This window comes from Gossypium arboreum, chromosome 3, assembly GCF_025698485.1.
Source record: "Gossypium arboreum isolate Shixiya-1 chromosome 3, ASM2569848v2, whole genome shotgun sequence".
In the NCBI taxonomy this organism is placed as follows: domain Eukaryota; kingdom Viridiplantae; phylum Streptophyta; class Magnoliopsida; order Malvales; family Malvaceae; genus Gossypium; species Gossypium arboreum.
The window spans coordinates 5,303,537-5,319,149 of record NC_069072.1 but is presented as its reverse complement, the minus strand read 5'-3'; the positions used below and the strand labels follow the sequence as shown (position 1 = coordinate 5,319,149).

The window sequence follows — 15,613 nt, the reverse complement described above, 5'->3', positions numbered from 1 at the left end:
ACCAAATGTGATATTATCCTAAAAATATAAACTTTAAAATGCACATTTTACTTAATTCCAACATATATTTTTATCAAATTAATGGTATCCATATTGCTTATTTTTATGTTATTTATTATTAACAACATTATTATTCTTTTATAATTATTTTTTAAGTTATGAAATTCCAATAAACTACTTTTTCTTTTCAAAAAAATATTTATTCAAACAAAAAATAACATGTTTTTATTTGCTACTACAAAAGGTTAGCTCAAATTAAAAATAATTTAATATGGTTAGTTTAATTGGCTTGGTTATCAAATAAAGTACAAACTAAATATATAAAGATACTCAAGTAATTAATTTCTAATTAATGATAAGCTAATTAGAAACTAAGATTAATGCTAAAAATTACATATTAAGATTATGATCCCAAATTATACATAACATAACTTTTGACAATTTGAATTGTCGATTAAGATATTTCGGATATTTGATTTATTCTTTTACATATTTGGATGATAATTGATTTAGATTTTAAAATTATTATCCATTATAGATTTGAATTGGATACAGATAAATATCCTAGATATCCATTATTTGAACTCACATTTCTTATTTGGATAGCGTATGGAAATTCATATTTGGATATCTAAATCCATTGGATATAAAATACTTAAAATTTTGATTTTATATATATTAAAAAGAAATTTAACGGATTCGTATTTCATATTTTACGAATTTACATATTCACATTATTACTTTAACATCATGCACATATGACATTTCACGTGTGAAATTCTCCTTCCTCTTATATTAATGAAACTGACGATACAGTAGTAGGACGCATAGAGTGTCCAATATCAGCATTGACAAATTTGCACACAAAAGAAAGGGAAATCTAAATGTATAACAAGATAATTTGCTTCAGTAAAGAAAACTTGGGTTATTACACATTTTGGCGAGTGCACCGACACACCGATCGAAAGAGGAAAGACGTGAAATAAAGACGACTATGCTGAAAGGTGGCCAATAAAATCCTGCAATTGGTAACCAAAGAACGTAAAGACAAATTTCGACAATCAGCACTATGAAGATGACTAATAACAGAAAGAGCATCGACTTCCAAAACTAGATAATCAATATGCAATTGATGAGCAAGACGTAAACCATCACGTAAAGCCCAAAGTTCAGCAATTATGTTAGTGGTGAAGCCAATGAAACGATGACATCCAACAACCCATTTACCCTCGGAGTCGAGTATAAGCGCCCCCACCCCAGCAGACCTCGAATTACCAATGGACGAGCCATCGCAGTTAAGCTTAAACTAGCCCTTATCGGGAGGAGACCATTTAACGGTAACGAAACTAGGAAGGTCGTAGCATCTTCAGCAGCATTTGCAAGAGAAATATGTGTAGACCCAATTTTTAGCCCGGGCCATATGAATTAAATACAAATTTTGAAGTGCTAGCCCGAAATACAATTTTGGCCCAAAACAAACCCAAATATGGACCCAAATTAAATTAGGCCTGATAAGCCCAAGTGGTTGGAGTTCTTTGGAAACCCTAGGTTTCCCTTTGCTTGCGTTACAGCCCCACGTTCGGCATTCCTCCACCACGCACGTCGGCACATCGCACGACCCCCGATTCATGCATTGCCCACCCCACGTCCGTGTGTTTCGCTCCCATGTCTTCATGTCCTGCAACTTGAACAAGAAAATGGGCAGAAACCGCTTGTATTTGGCTATAAAGCCTTTAAATTTTTTATTGTACGGGGGTCTTTTTTTTTTTTTAGAGAAATAGAATACAAACAAAGAAATCAGTCGGGAAACAACGAAAAGATTTATTTCGAAGGTGGTCCATTTATTGCCATTTCTATTCTGTTTTTTTCCTTTTGTTTCGAATCCCCAATACATATTAAAATTAAATCGTAAGAAAGGGAGGGAGACTTACCGTGCTTGCGCCGCTAGAGGGCCTTACTCTGATCGTTGCAGTCGGTCTCGGTGGTGATTGAAGTGGGCATTAGCCTTTCGGCTGAAAACAGATGGGAGAGTGAGGGGATCTCAAAACTTTAGGGTTTTTTTTAAAACCAAAGTTAAAACATTTTTTAAACAAAAAAAACAAAGGATTTTAAAATAGGTTTTATTTAAATAATATAATAAAACAGCATTGGGGGGTGGGAATAAAAAACACGCGCATTTGATTTGGTTAGCGCATTTTACCTTAATGGGTAATTTCGGGCCCAGTCCTTCCCATGTGCGCCAGTTTTTAATTAGCCTCTGTTTGTATTTTACCTATTTTATTAAATTTTCCCTGAAGCTTTTGTGTTATTACAATTTAGTCCACACTGTTCAAATTCAATCCGTGCCTACACGCAGCGTTTTGGGGTTTGGGTTATTTACAGTTTTAATCCTTATATATTTGAACGATTTTATTTTGGCCCTCAATTTGGTTTAAATGATTTGTTTTGTTTATAGATTACCCTTTGGATTTTGCCTTTCTTTCAATTAAGTTTAGTTATTTTTAATATATATATATATATATATATATTGTTTTAACATGATATCTGGTACTGTTTTAATTAATTACATATTGCTAAGTTTTTTTATTTCCTTTCGTTATATAATTTATTGATTCCTCTCATATAATTTTATACTTTAGAGATTTATATGAAATTTATTTTCGTACCTCTATATACACATTTTTTTTTATTTCAAAGACTTTCATATATTAATAATATTTTCATATACTTTATTTAATATTAAGTTTTTCCATCTCATATATATTGTTTTGTATATTATTTTACCTTATTATATTTGTGTTGAAATTCATTTATATGTTACTAAATTTAAATTTCTTTTCATATAATACTTATTTTAAGATTTGTTTGTATGTTATTATTCCATATATTTTTTTTTTCTATTTCAAACTTTCACATTTATTACTTATCATAAAATTTTATGTAAATTAATTTTTGTATGTATTATAATTTCAAATTTCTTATCTGATTTCGCATCGTTGATTTCAAACATGTTTATCTTCGTTTTAAAATTTGTGGCATTTTATTTGTGTTAATTGGTCCTATATTTCTTTGAAAATCGTTTCTTCAGTACATAAGTTCTTGAATGTCAATATAAACATTTGCATAATGTATGACGTGAGTTTATTACTATTGTGTATGTTCAATTTGTTTTTTATTTAATTTCATATATCGTCCCTCATTTATATAATTGAAATTTTTGTGGGTGTCACACTATAATTGAAATTTTCAATTTATTGATCCAAAATTTCCAATTTATTTCAAATCAAATTGATGCGTTTTGAGCCGGCTTTATAAAATAAGAGAGATGTTTAATGTTGGGAAATTCGGGAAATCATGCCCTAACGTGCTAGGTTTCGATTTTCTGTTTGTTCAAATAATTGAATATCCCTTTAAAATTTCGTTTGTGTTTTCTAAACTTCAAAACAAGGCAATGTTCTATGTTTGGAAATTCGAAAGATCGTGCCCTAACATGTTGGGTTTCAGTTTATCGTTGGACCAAATAACCGAATACCCTTTCTTTTTAATTTTTTTGTGTGAGGTGATCTCAGTTTTTAGAGGCTTAGAATATCGTGTCCTAACGTGCTGGATGTGATATTTTATTCCTTTGCAATGAGTGAATCTTAAAATCCAACTCGAGTTGTTCACACACTTTTAAAAGGATCGCATTTTAACTTTTTTTTTCAAATTTTCAACATTAGGACATTAATTAATCGATTAGGTACCAATTTTGGGCGTTGCGAGGATGCTCATCCTTCCTCGTACGTAACCGACTCCCGAACTTGTCTTCTTGACTTTCGTAGGCCAAAATCGGTATTTTAATGAAATGAAATGTTTTATTAGGTGACCCGATCACACCTAAACCAAAAAGATTGGCAGTGACTCCATAACTGGTTTTTAAGGTCGATCCCCATTTTTCAAAATAAAAATGGTTTCGACAATATGGATCAGTGAGTTTAAATTGAACGGCTTACCAATTTTTTTTGCATTTCTAGTAAGCTATAGGTTCTGGAGGAAGTATATAAAAACCAAATACCATTTGGCTGTTAAATTTGTGTGTAGCCATGTAGGGAAAGGAGCGCTAAATGAAGCAAGTAAAGAGGGCGGAATACCCAAATCGTTCCAAAGGGGTTGAATGGAACGAGAAGAGCAAGGTCATCTGAACCGGGGACCAATAAGAGAGTCAAGCCGTAAAATTGATTATTTTCTGTCTTTTTGTCGAAAATTTAAAATTTGGTTTTTGACATACGATCCTTGTTACAGGCCAATTTTGGCCCAATTTCAAACCCTATTACATCAAACCCCAAGACCCAAATATCTAACCCAAACCCGGTTGGCCCATTTACAGCCTAAAACTCAATTATCCCTTTAACCCTATTACAACCAATCAGCCCAAATTACCCATTTAATAACCCCTAAACCCAAAACCCAATTACAGAAGCCCAAAACCACTAAACCCAATACAAAACAGACCCACTACCCAAACCTACCCAACAAACCCAAACTTACCCACTAACCCAATACTAACCTAAACCAACCTAGCCCAATAACCAAACCCACACTTCTAACCCTTGTCCCATCCGGCCACTTGCATCAGCCCTTGTCCCATCCACCACCGACCTCTGCCACCACCACATTCACCACCTGCTCCACCTGCAAAACAAGAGGGACACGCAACAGCAACAAAGATAGAATAAACAGATTTGTACAAAGGCTATATAAGCCGATTTGATTTTTTGTAAAAGGGTTTTTTTTTTTCGACAGTTCAAAAAAAGAAAAAGAAGACATTCGATTCCAGATTGAAAATAGCAATTCAATCAACATTTAAATACGAGAATAAGCATCCAAGCAATCAAAGAACCCAAAGACCAAAAGTCGAGATCATAGCCCTGAGGTGAACTTTCTATTTTCATTTTCGTTTTATTTTCGAATCTACTCCTATAAATACATAATATATATTAATAATAATAAAAGAAAACATTTCAAAACATAAAAATAAAAAATAAAAAAAATTACCTTTTTCGGCCACCGTGACTGGAGGCGCCATGGCCATTGATCGATTTGGTGACTACTCTGGGTGAAATCCCTCCCTCCCTTCTCTCTTCCTTCTCTCTCTTTTTTTTTCTCTCCTCACCAAATGATTTTTTTTGTTAATTTTGGCCTTTATATAGCCTCCCAAAACGACGTCGTTTGGGGTCATATTAACCCCAAACGACGTCGTTTTGATACGACCTGCTCGACCCGACCCGACCCGCCTCAGGGATCCACGTGTTTTTGGAAAAGAGGGAATTTGCGCGTGCGGTCCTTCCGCTTTTTCAAGCTTTTGCAATCAAGTTTTTTTTTTATTTTAAAATTTGCCCCAGGAAGTTGTCGCACTTTTCAATTTAGTCTCCACTGATATGTTGTGTTTTGATGGGAAGGCATATTTGCTATTTTAGTCCTCCTAGGTTATGCGCGTGTGGCATTTTGATCCTTTTTCTTTATTTCTCTTTAAAATTGCCCCAAAACTTTGTTTTTGTTCAAAATTTAGTCCTTTTTTTTTAAATTTAGTTTATTTTCAGATTATCTTCGTTATTTTATTTCATTTTAAATATTATTTGATTATCATTATTATTATATTAGTGTATATTTTATTTACAAACATATATGTATTTATATCTACATAGTATTTTTTTAAAATTATTTTATTTTAATATTATTATATTATGTTTACTTTTTAAATTTCTCAGATTATTATTATTATTGTTACTTATTATTATTATTGTTATGTACACATTATTTATACTATATGTAATATTATTATTATTATATTTACTATTATTTATAAATATTAGTGTATATTTTTATTATATATATATATATATATACTCTTTATGTATGGTATTTTTTTTAACATTATTATTGTAGCGACGTAAAAATTCTCTTTCGATCGCTAATTGAGGCGATTATTTGAAAATTTAAAATCGATTTCGATTTTATTAAAAAAGGAGTCGCCACCGATCCTTTTTATAGGTGTGATCGGACACCTAATAAAATTATTTTAAAACAAAAAGAAGGCCAAATTTAGGTCTACGTGAAAGTCGAGAGAAAAATTGGGGTTCGAGTCGATTCTGCTGAGGAAGGTATTAGCACCCTCGCGACGCCCAAAATTGGTATCTCATAAACATGTGTTGACTTGATTTTCAAAATACGAGTTCAATATAATATTTAATCATGATCCGGTTGAAAAGACGAGAGAGATTTTAGTTTTTGATTTTTTTTTTTTAGAAAGGGTGTCCCGTTTTTTAACACAAGCCGACAAATTTCACCCAACATAGCGATGAAATCGATGGCTTAATATTAAATCGGTACATTGCCTTATTTTTGAAATTAATTAAAACATGAGAAAAATATTCCTAAAGTGAGAAATTAAAATAGATAAAGGATGCAAAAAAATGATATCATTAATGAAAAATATTAACATGGAATACTAGAATATTAGAATAACAATAATAATGATATTTACAAAATAAAAATAAATCATGTACTAATAATAAAATAGGAAAAATGATATATTTGGTAATAATAATATAAAATAATAATATGTACATAAAAATAGATATATATATATATATATATATATGTATAATAAAAGTATGTAATAATAATAATAATAATATCTACAATAAAAGAAAATATTAGGAAACGTACAAAAATATATACATAAAAATTTACAATAATAATATAAAATAATGATATGTAAAAAAATATATATATATATATATATATATATACATATGTACATAAAATATACACTAATACAATAATAGTTATAATAATACTAGCAATAGTAATAATTTGTAATAATAATATATACACAATATGGTATTTAAAATATATATATATATATGTATATATAATAATATTTAAGAATATATACATAAGAAATATATAACTAATGGCATTAAAAAATATATACAAAATATATATAAAATACATATAATATATATATACGTATTAGAAATGATAAAAAATTATTAACACACTACATAAGTAAATGAAATATAATAATAATACTAAAATAATTAATTTAAATAGTAAAGTAACTAAAAAGAATTAAATTGAACTAAAACAAAATATTTGGGGCAAAATTGAAAAAAATAAAAGGAAAGGACTATATTGAACATGCATAAAAGCTGTGGGGACCAAAACACAATTAATCCTCCCTCAAAACATAACATAGCAAGAGGGACTAAATGCAAAGCGCTACATACTTTAAGGCCAATTTTGACAAAAAATCATTTTGAAGAGAGAAAGAAAAAAAAGAAGGAGAAAGAAGAGAGAAGGAGAGGGAAAGGAAATCCGACCGGCCACCTCATCACGGTCTTGTCACCATCATGGCCACCGCCTACAGTGGCCGGAAAAGGTAAATTTTTTTTCTTAACAATATATGTATATATAAAGAAAAAAAGCAACACACAAAAAAGAAAGAAAAAAGATTCGAAAGAAGAGGAAAAAGGAAAAAAATACAACATTTTTATTAATGTTTCTTTTGTGTTCAAAATTTGAAAGGATTTTTGTGTTTGTCTCCTTTTTCAATCTTTGTAAAAATCCCTCTTTACATGATTTTGAATGGCTTTTTATAGCCATCTTTTACATGATTTTCTATTATTTCTTTTTCTATTTTGTAGGTGGTGGTAGTAGACAATGGATATCAAAAATGGGAGGAAAAATGGGGCAAGTGGGAAAGTGGCTAGGTGGCTAGGGTTTCTTGGTTTTTTTTTTGGGGGGTTAGGTTTTTCTTTTTTTTTTTTGGGTTAGGTTTTTTTTGGGGGGGCTTAATGGGCTTTTGAATTGGGTTTAATATTTGGGTTTTGTAATGGGTTTGGGTAGATGTAAATGGGTCATGGGTTAAGGGTTTTAGTAGGTTTAGAGGTTTGGTTGGGTTTTGATATAATCGGGCCCGCAATTTGGGCTTCTATAGTGCCCTCTTTGCTCATTGTCGTTAAACGATAATAGAGCAAAGACTTTCAAGGAAGACCAAATTTGCCGGTCTTGCTAGGTCTTGACTTGCTTTAGAACTCTTCTTGTTTAGTTAGTCCCTTTAGTCCACCGCATCTTGTAGCTTTGGTTCACTCCATCGCATCTTGTGATATACGCCTTGTAGCTTCAATTTATTCGATGTAACTTCGAGGATATGAAATGTATGGCTTCGATCTACTTCATTGTAACTTCGTAAAGGTGAGATCTACAACTTCAATCTACTCTTCTATCGCTCAAAGTGAGATAAGGTTTGTGGTCTTTTCTTCGCAACTCCGTAAAGGCAAGATCGATACCTCGATCAACTCCATCGCAACTTTAAGGAGAAAGAATCGGCGTCTTCAATCGCCTTCAATCTTTATTCTCTACTCGGCATGTGATCCCGAGCTCAACTCATTTTTCGCAATATGAATTGACTCTCTCAAAATGACATTAAAAACAGAATTGAAAATAGCTCAAAGACGTGAGCCAAGGCTCAACTCACCTATCGCAATATGAGTTGATTTTTGAAACTTAACTTGAAAAGCGATTTTGAAAATACCTCGATATGTGATGAAGGTTCAACTCACCTCTCGCAATATGAGTTGATTTTTGAAAAACGAAATTAAAAGACTCAACTCAACTCTCGCAGAATTAAAAAGCTCAACTCACCTCTCGCAATATGAGTTGAATTTTTTGAAAAAAACAGAATTGAAAATAGCTCAAAGACGTGAGCCAAGGCTCAACTCACTTCTCGCAATATGAGTTGATTTTTGAAAAATGAATCAAAAAAGATTTTGAAAATATCTCGACATGTGACCCGAGGCTCAACTCACATCTCACAATGTGAGTTGATTTTTTTGAAAAATATAAATTGAAAAAATACCTCAGTGTGTGATCTGAAGCTCAACTCACCTCTCGCAATATGAGTTGATTTTTTTGAAAGACAGAAATTGAAAATAGCTCAGCGCGTGAGCCAAGGCTCAACTCACCTCTCGCAATATGAGTTGATTTTTTTTTTTTGAAAGTCAGAAATTGAAAAACGGAAATTGAAAATACCTCGGCGTGTGACCTGAGGCTCAACTCACCTCTCACAATACGAGTTGATTTTTTTGACAACAGAAATTGAAATTACCTCAGCGTGTCCTGAGGCTCAACTCACCTCTCGCAATATGAGTTTGATTTTTTTGAAAAACAGAAATTGAAAATACCTCAGCATGTCTTGAGGCTCAACTCATTTCTCACAATATGAGTTGATTTTTTTTTGAAAAACAGAAATTGAAAATACCTCAACATGTCTTGAGGCTCAACTCATTTTGAACAGAAATTGAAATTACCTCAACGTGTCTTGAGGCTCAACTCATTTCTCGCAATATGAGTTGAATTTTGAAAACAGAAATTGAAATTACCTCAACGTGTCTTGAGGCTCAACTCATTTCTCGCAATATGAGTAGAATTTTTTTTTGAAAGATGAATTGAAAATACCTCAAAGATGTGAATCGAGGCTCAACTCACCTCTCGCAATATGAGCTGATTTTGAAAAAGTAGAAATTAAAAGGTTCAACCCACCTCTCAATATGAGTTGATTCTTGAACAACATAAATTGAAAAATGAATTGAAAATACCTCAACGTGACTGAGGCTCAACTCACCTCTCGCAATATGAGCTGATTTTGAAAAAGTAGAAATTAAAAGGTTCAACCCACTTCTCGCAATATGAGTTGATTCTTGAACAACGTAAATTGAAAAATGAAATTGAAAATACCTTAGCGTGACTCGAGGCTCAACTCACCTCTCGCAATATGAGCTGATTTTGAAAAAGTAGAAATTAAAAGGTTCAACCCACTTCTCGCAATATGAGTTGATTCTTGAACAACGTAAATTGAAAACAGAATTGAAAATACCTCAACGTGACTTCGAGGCTCAACTCACCTCTCGCAATATGAGTTGAAATTAAAACACAAAATTGAAAATACTTCAACGTGTTCTCGAGGCTCAACTCACCTCTAGCAATATGAGTTGATTTTGAAAAACAAAAATTAAAAGGCTTAACTCACCTTTCGCAATATGAGTCAATTTAAAACTAAAAATACCTCAGCGTGCCCCGAGGCTCAACTCACTTCTCGCAATATGAGTTGATTTTGAAAACAACAATTAAAAATACCTCAACGTGTCTTGAGGCTCAACTCATCTCTCGCAATATGAGTTGATTTTCCTTGAAAAGCATGAATTAAAAACATCAAAATACCAAAACCGCCCTTTGGTAGAATTCGTGTCTTTTCCTTTGATTCATCGACTCTCATTCAAGATTTCTTACTCGTTGGAGTACCAGATATGCCATGTATGATGTTATCATGATATGCATATGTTTGTCTTAAATGCTTTTATGCCTACATGATTATGCAGTGCTCCTTAAGCATGTTTGTCGTATGTCCATTTAGCCACGATTGTTTGGGATCTGTGTTCATTGCTTTGATTCTCGACTTTCTCTTCAGGCCTTATACATGTCTTCAAGCTTCACGAGTAATCGACGTTTCTCGATATCACTCTTACGCTTCGATTGAACTTTGTTCTTACTTTGAGACTCTTGTGCTTATCAAATTTTCATTCAGGTAATGCTTAACATTTCTTTTGTTTAGAGTATGTCATTTCACCATTTATCATGTAAATAAACACATAATGAGATGCATGAAAAAGGTCGATAGGGACAAAATGATATTTCATATTCATCTATTTCAAATGTGGCAAACAAAGCAAGTTAAACAATGAGAGTAAAAATGTCAAAAGAAAGAAATGATCGTATTCAATGGATACAAATGCTCTAGATATTCAACACATGAACTCTTCCTCGTTCCTCAATCAAAAATCTTTTCGAGCGGCTTCTTGCGTAGAAGATTTCGAGCTTTCAGAAATGCTTCAAATCATCGTAGCCTCACTGCTTGACCTATCGTTCGACCGCCAGGTTTGTTTCATTAGGACGCCCTCTCGAGTTTTCATCCTAATCTTTTTGTACTAATCAAGACGCCTTTTTCGGGTTTTCGCCTTGATCCCTTTTTTTTTTTTTAAGATGCCCTTTTCGGGTTTTCATCTTAAGCATAATATTTCTTTACAGCATCTGAGTTCACTGGATTCGATAACTCTTTCCATCCATCTTGGTAAGGATCAAAGCTCCTCCTGAGAATGCCTTCTTTACGACGTACGGTCCTTCCCAGTTTGGTGCCCATTTCCCTCGCAGATCTTTTTGTATTGGGAGAATTTTTCTCAGCACGAGTTCTCCTTCATGGAATTCTCTTGGTCGTACCTTCTTGTCATGGGCTGCGATCATTCTTTTTTGGTACATCTGCCCGTGACAAATTGCCCTGAGACGTTTTTCTTCAATGAGGTTCAGCTGATCATATCGAGCTTGTACCCATTCTGCTTCTTCTAACTTCAATTCCATTAAGACTCGTAGAGAAGGGATCTCAACCTCGATAGGTAGCAGAGCTTCCATTCCATAAACCAGAGAGAAAGGAGTTGCTCTCGTAGATGTTCGTACAGATGTGCGATATGCAAACAAAGCAAATGGAAGCTTCTCGTGCCAATCTTTAAACGTCTCATTCATTTTCCCAATGATCCTCTTAATATTTTTATTGGCTACTTCAACAGCCCCGTTCATCCTTGGGCGATAGGGCGAGGAGTTATGATGCTTTATTTGGAATTGCTCGCATACTTCCTTCATCATCTTGTTATTCAGATTCGTGGCGTTATCTGAAATGATTCTTTCAGGCAAACCATATCGACAAATGATTTCCTTCTTCAAAAACCTGCAAACTGCAGTCTTGGTCACATTGGCAAACGAAGCGGCTTTTATCCATTTTGTGAAGTAATCAATGACCACAAAAATGAATCGATATCCATTAGAAGCTTTCGAGAAAATAGGCCCTATGACATCCATGCCCCACATAGAAAAAGGCCACAGAGAAGTCATGACGTGAAGGGGCGAAGGGGCTACATAAATTTTATCGCCGTAGATTTGACATTTGTAGCATTTTCTGGCAAAACTAATGCAGTCGCTTTCCATCGTCAACCAGTAGTAACCAAGTCTCATAATCTTTCTGGCCATACTGAAACCATTGGCATGTGTCCCACAGATTCCCTCATGGACATCTTCAAGTATCTTTCTGGCTTCAACATCATCCACGCATCTCAAAAGTACTTGATCCTTTCCTCTTTTATACAGGATATCCCCATCAAGAACAAATCCCGCTGCTATTCTTTTGATTGTTCTTTTGTCGTTCTCATTCGCTTGTTCGGGATAGCTTTGATTCTTGATATATTCTAAGATATCATGGAACCATGGCCGTCCGTCTGCCTCTTTCTCAATGCTACAATAGTGTGCAGGGACCTCGTATATGCTCATTTTGAGGGGCATTATTTCTGCTTCTTTACTTGCTTTGAACATTGAAGCCAAGGTGGCCAGGGCATCAGCCAATTGGTTTTCTTCTTGCGGGAAGTAATGAAAAGTTATTTCTTTGAATTCTTTGATCAATTCAGCCACTAAATCACTGTACTTAATCAATTTTGGGTCCCTCACTTCCCACTCTCCACGGATTTGGTAAACCACTAGGGCTGAGTCCCCGTACACCTCTAAGATTTCGATGTTTCGTTCAATAGCTGCACGAAGTCCCATGATACAGGCCTCATATTCTGCTATGTTATTGGTACAGAATAAATTCAGTCTTGCAGTGAACGGATAATGATTCCCGTCTGGTGATACCAGGATTGCTCCAATTCCATGCCCTAAAGCATTTGACGCACCATCAAAGCACATCTTCCATGACTTCTCTTTTGATGACTCGGATTCCATTTCTGTGATGCACATTAAGTCTTCGTCTGGGAAATCAAATTTCAAGGGCTCATATTCCTCCGTCGTTCGAGTCGCTAAGAAATCAACTATTGCGCTCCCTTTTATCGACTTCTGACTTACATAGGCAATGTCATATTCTGATAGGAGGATCTGCCATCGTGCCATTCTTCCTGAGAGTGCCGGTGATTCCATCATGTATTTTATTGGGTCTAGCTTTGAAATTAGCCATGTCGTATGATACAACATATATTGTCTGAGTCTCCGAGCTACCCAAACCAGAGCGCAACAGTATTTTTCAATGGACGAATACTTTGCCTCATATTCAGTGAACTTTTTACTGAGGTAGTAGATCGCCTTTTCTTTCTTTCCTGACTCGTCGTGTTGCCCCAGTACGCAACCCATTGAATTTTCAAACACAGTTAAATACAATATCAATGGTCTTCCCGGAGTTGGTGGTACTAGCACTGGAGGACTAGACAAATATTGCTTTATTTTATCAAATGCCACCTGGCATTCCTCATTCCATTCTCCAGGGTTATGTTTTCGAAGAAGTCGAAAGATTGGGTCGCATTGGTTGGTAAGCTGAGCGATAAATCAGGCGATGTAATTTAATCTCCCTAAAAATCTCTAACTCTCTTTTGCGTGCGCGGAGATGGTAACTCTTGAATGGCTTTTATTTTATCTGGATCAACCTCGATACCTCTTTCACTGACAATGAAGCCTAGCAACTTCCCCGAGGTAGCCCCAAATGTACATTTGGCCGGATTGAGCTTTAACTGGAACTTTCTCAGTCTGTCGAACAATTTCTTCAGGTTCACTACATGCTCTTCTTTCCCTCGGGATTTAGCAATCATATCGTCGACGTAGACCTCTATTTCTTTATGCATCATGTCATGGAATAACGTCACCATAGCCCTCTGATATGTTGCTCTAGCATTCTTTAACCCAAATGGCATCACCTTGTAGTAGAATGTTCCCCACATTGTTACAAAGGTAGTTTTCTCCATATTCTCAGGGGCCATCTTGATCTGATTATACCCCGAGAATCCGTCCATGAAAGAAAACAATAAATGTTTTGCTGTGTTATCCACCAACGTATCAATGTGTGGTAAGGGAAAATTATCTTTAGGACTTGCTCGATTCAGGTCACGATAATCCATGCACATTCGTACTTTACCGTCTTTCTTTGGTACCGAGACTATGTTAGCCACCCATTCTGGATATTTGGAGGCTTGTAGGAAGCCAGCATCAAATTGCTTCTTGACTTCCTCTTTTATCTTCAACAACATTTCGGGTCTCATCCGTCTTAACTTTTGTTTAACGGGTTTGCATTCTGGCTTTAATGGGAGCTTATGGACCACTACATCTTCATCCAATCCTGGCATGTCTTGATATGACCATGCGAATACATCTTTGTACTCGCGGAGCAAAGCAATCAAATTATGCCTGGTGCCCCCTGAAATAGAAGTCCCAATTTTTACTTCTTGCTTCTTTTCTTCAGTTCCCAAATTTATTGTTTCAACAGATTCTTGATGAGGCAAAATCTGTTTATCCTCTTGTTCCACCATTCTTAACAAGTCAGGAGACGAGACATAGTCTTCAGTATTTTCTTCGACTTCAAATTCTCCTAAACAAATAGCCTTCTCAAAATCGATTTCAGGACTCGTAATGGGTTTGTTCATGCTGTTGATATCCGAGCACCTGAAAGTTGAATGGAAAAGGAAACTATAGAGGGGCATCCAAGTATTGGAACCAACAAACGAAATGTTATGGCATGGTATGAGGCAAATGTACAGATAGGCTATGAAATGAGGAGATGATTATGAAATTAGTGATAATGTGAAAGATCATGACAAAATGCATCTTCATTGATATTCATTTGAATGATAAAGAGCGAAAGCAGACTCTTACAAAAGAATTCTATTATATCTAAGGACATAACAGAATGTTAACGTTTGAGCATTACTCTGAAGACTTATAAACTACAAGAAGGTCCTCGGCAGTCCAATTCTTCAACATGAAACCAGGAGGACAATGGCATATCATTGAAACATCTTTAATAGCCTCACTTCCTTTGTCAATGACATTTATACTGACATTCTGAAGACCCCTTTCAATTAATAACAGTGTGCTTTGTATATTATCCTGTCCGGGGTATATCATTCCCGCCGATGTAAAAGTTTTTGACAAAGGAGGGTATGTTATGGGCTCCTATTCTACTTCTCGGCCCAAAGTTCTTGCAATCCTTCTCTCCTGATCTTTTTTCCACTGTTTTCTTCTTTGACGCATGTCCGGCTAGAACCCCAAACTGTATCGGGCCTTGTGGTGCACTGGCTTTAGAGCCTTGACTATTCCTTGCAAATATCTCCCTAAACCTTTTCGCGCTCGAGCTCCCCTTCCTACAGTCAGTTTGACACTCATCCTGGTATTTCTTGACAATTTTGGCGCGGGAATTCTATTTCTCTCAGCGATGAATGTGGCATTGACGAATTCAAGGGATCGGAAGGAACATTCTACTGCGTCTTTGCTTACTTCAAGGTATGGCGCATCAGCAGAGATAGATGCGACAATGTCTTCTTCTCCCTCGACAGTGACCAAACAACCATCTATGATAAATTTCACCTTTTGATGGAGGGATAATGGGACTACTCCAACAGAATAGATCCAAGGTCTTCCCAAGAGACAATTATATGATGGTGTGATGTCCATGACTTGAAACTCAACATCGTATATGTAGGGACCCACTTCTAGA

General features: G+C 34.9%; 1 long non-coding RNA gene across 1 annotated transcript; it reads right to left on the bottom strand.

The window, feature by feature from the left end:
- Positions 1-764: 764 nt before the first annotated feature.
- LOC108474466 (uncharacterized) lies at positions 765-2,150 on the bottom strand. Its single transcript, XR_001869901.2, has 2 exons — positions 1,932-2,150; positions 765-1,678 (listed from the first exon to the last, which is right to left on the bottom strand). It is a non-coding gene; the product is annotated as an uncharacterized LOC108474466 (long non-coding RNA).
- Between the last annotated feature and the right edge of the window lie 13,463 nt (positions 2,151-15,613).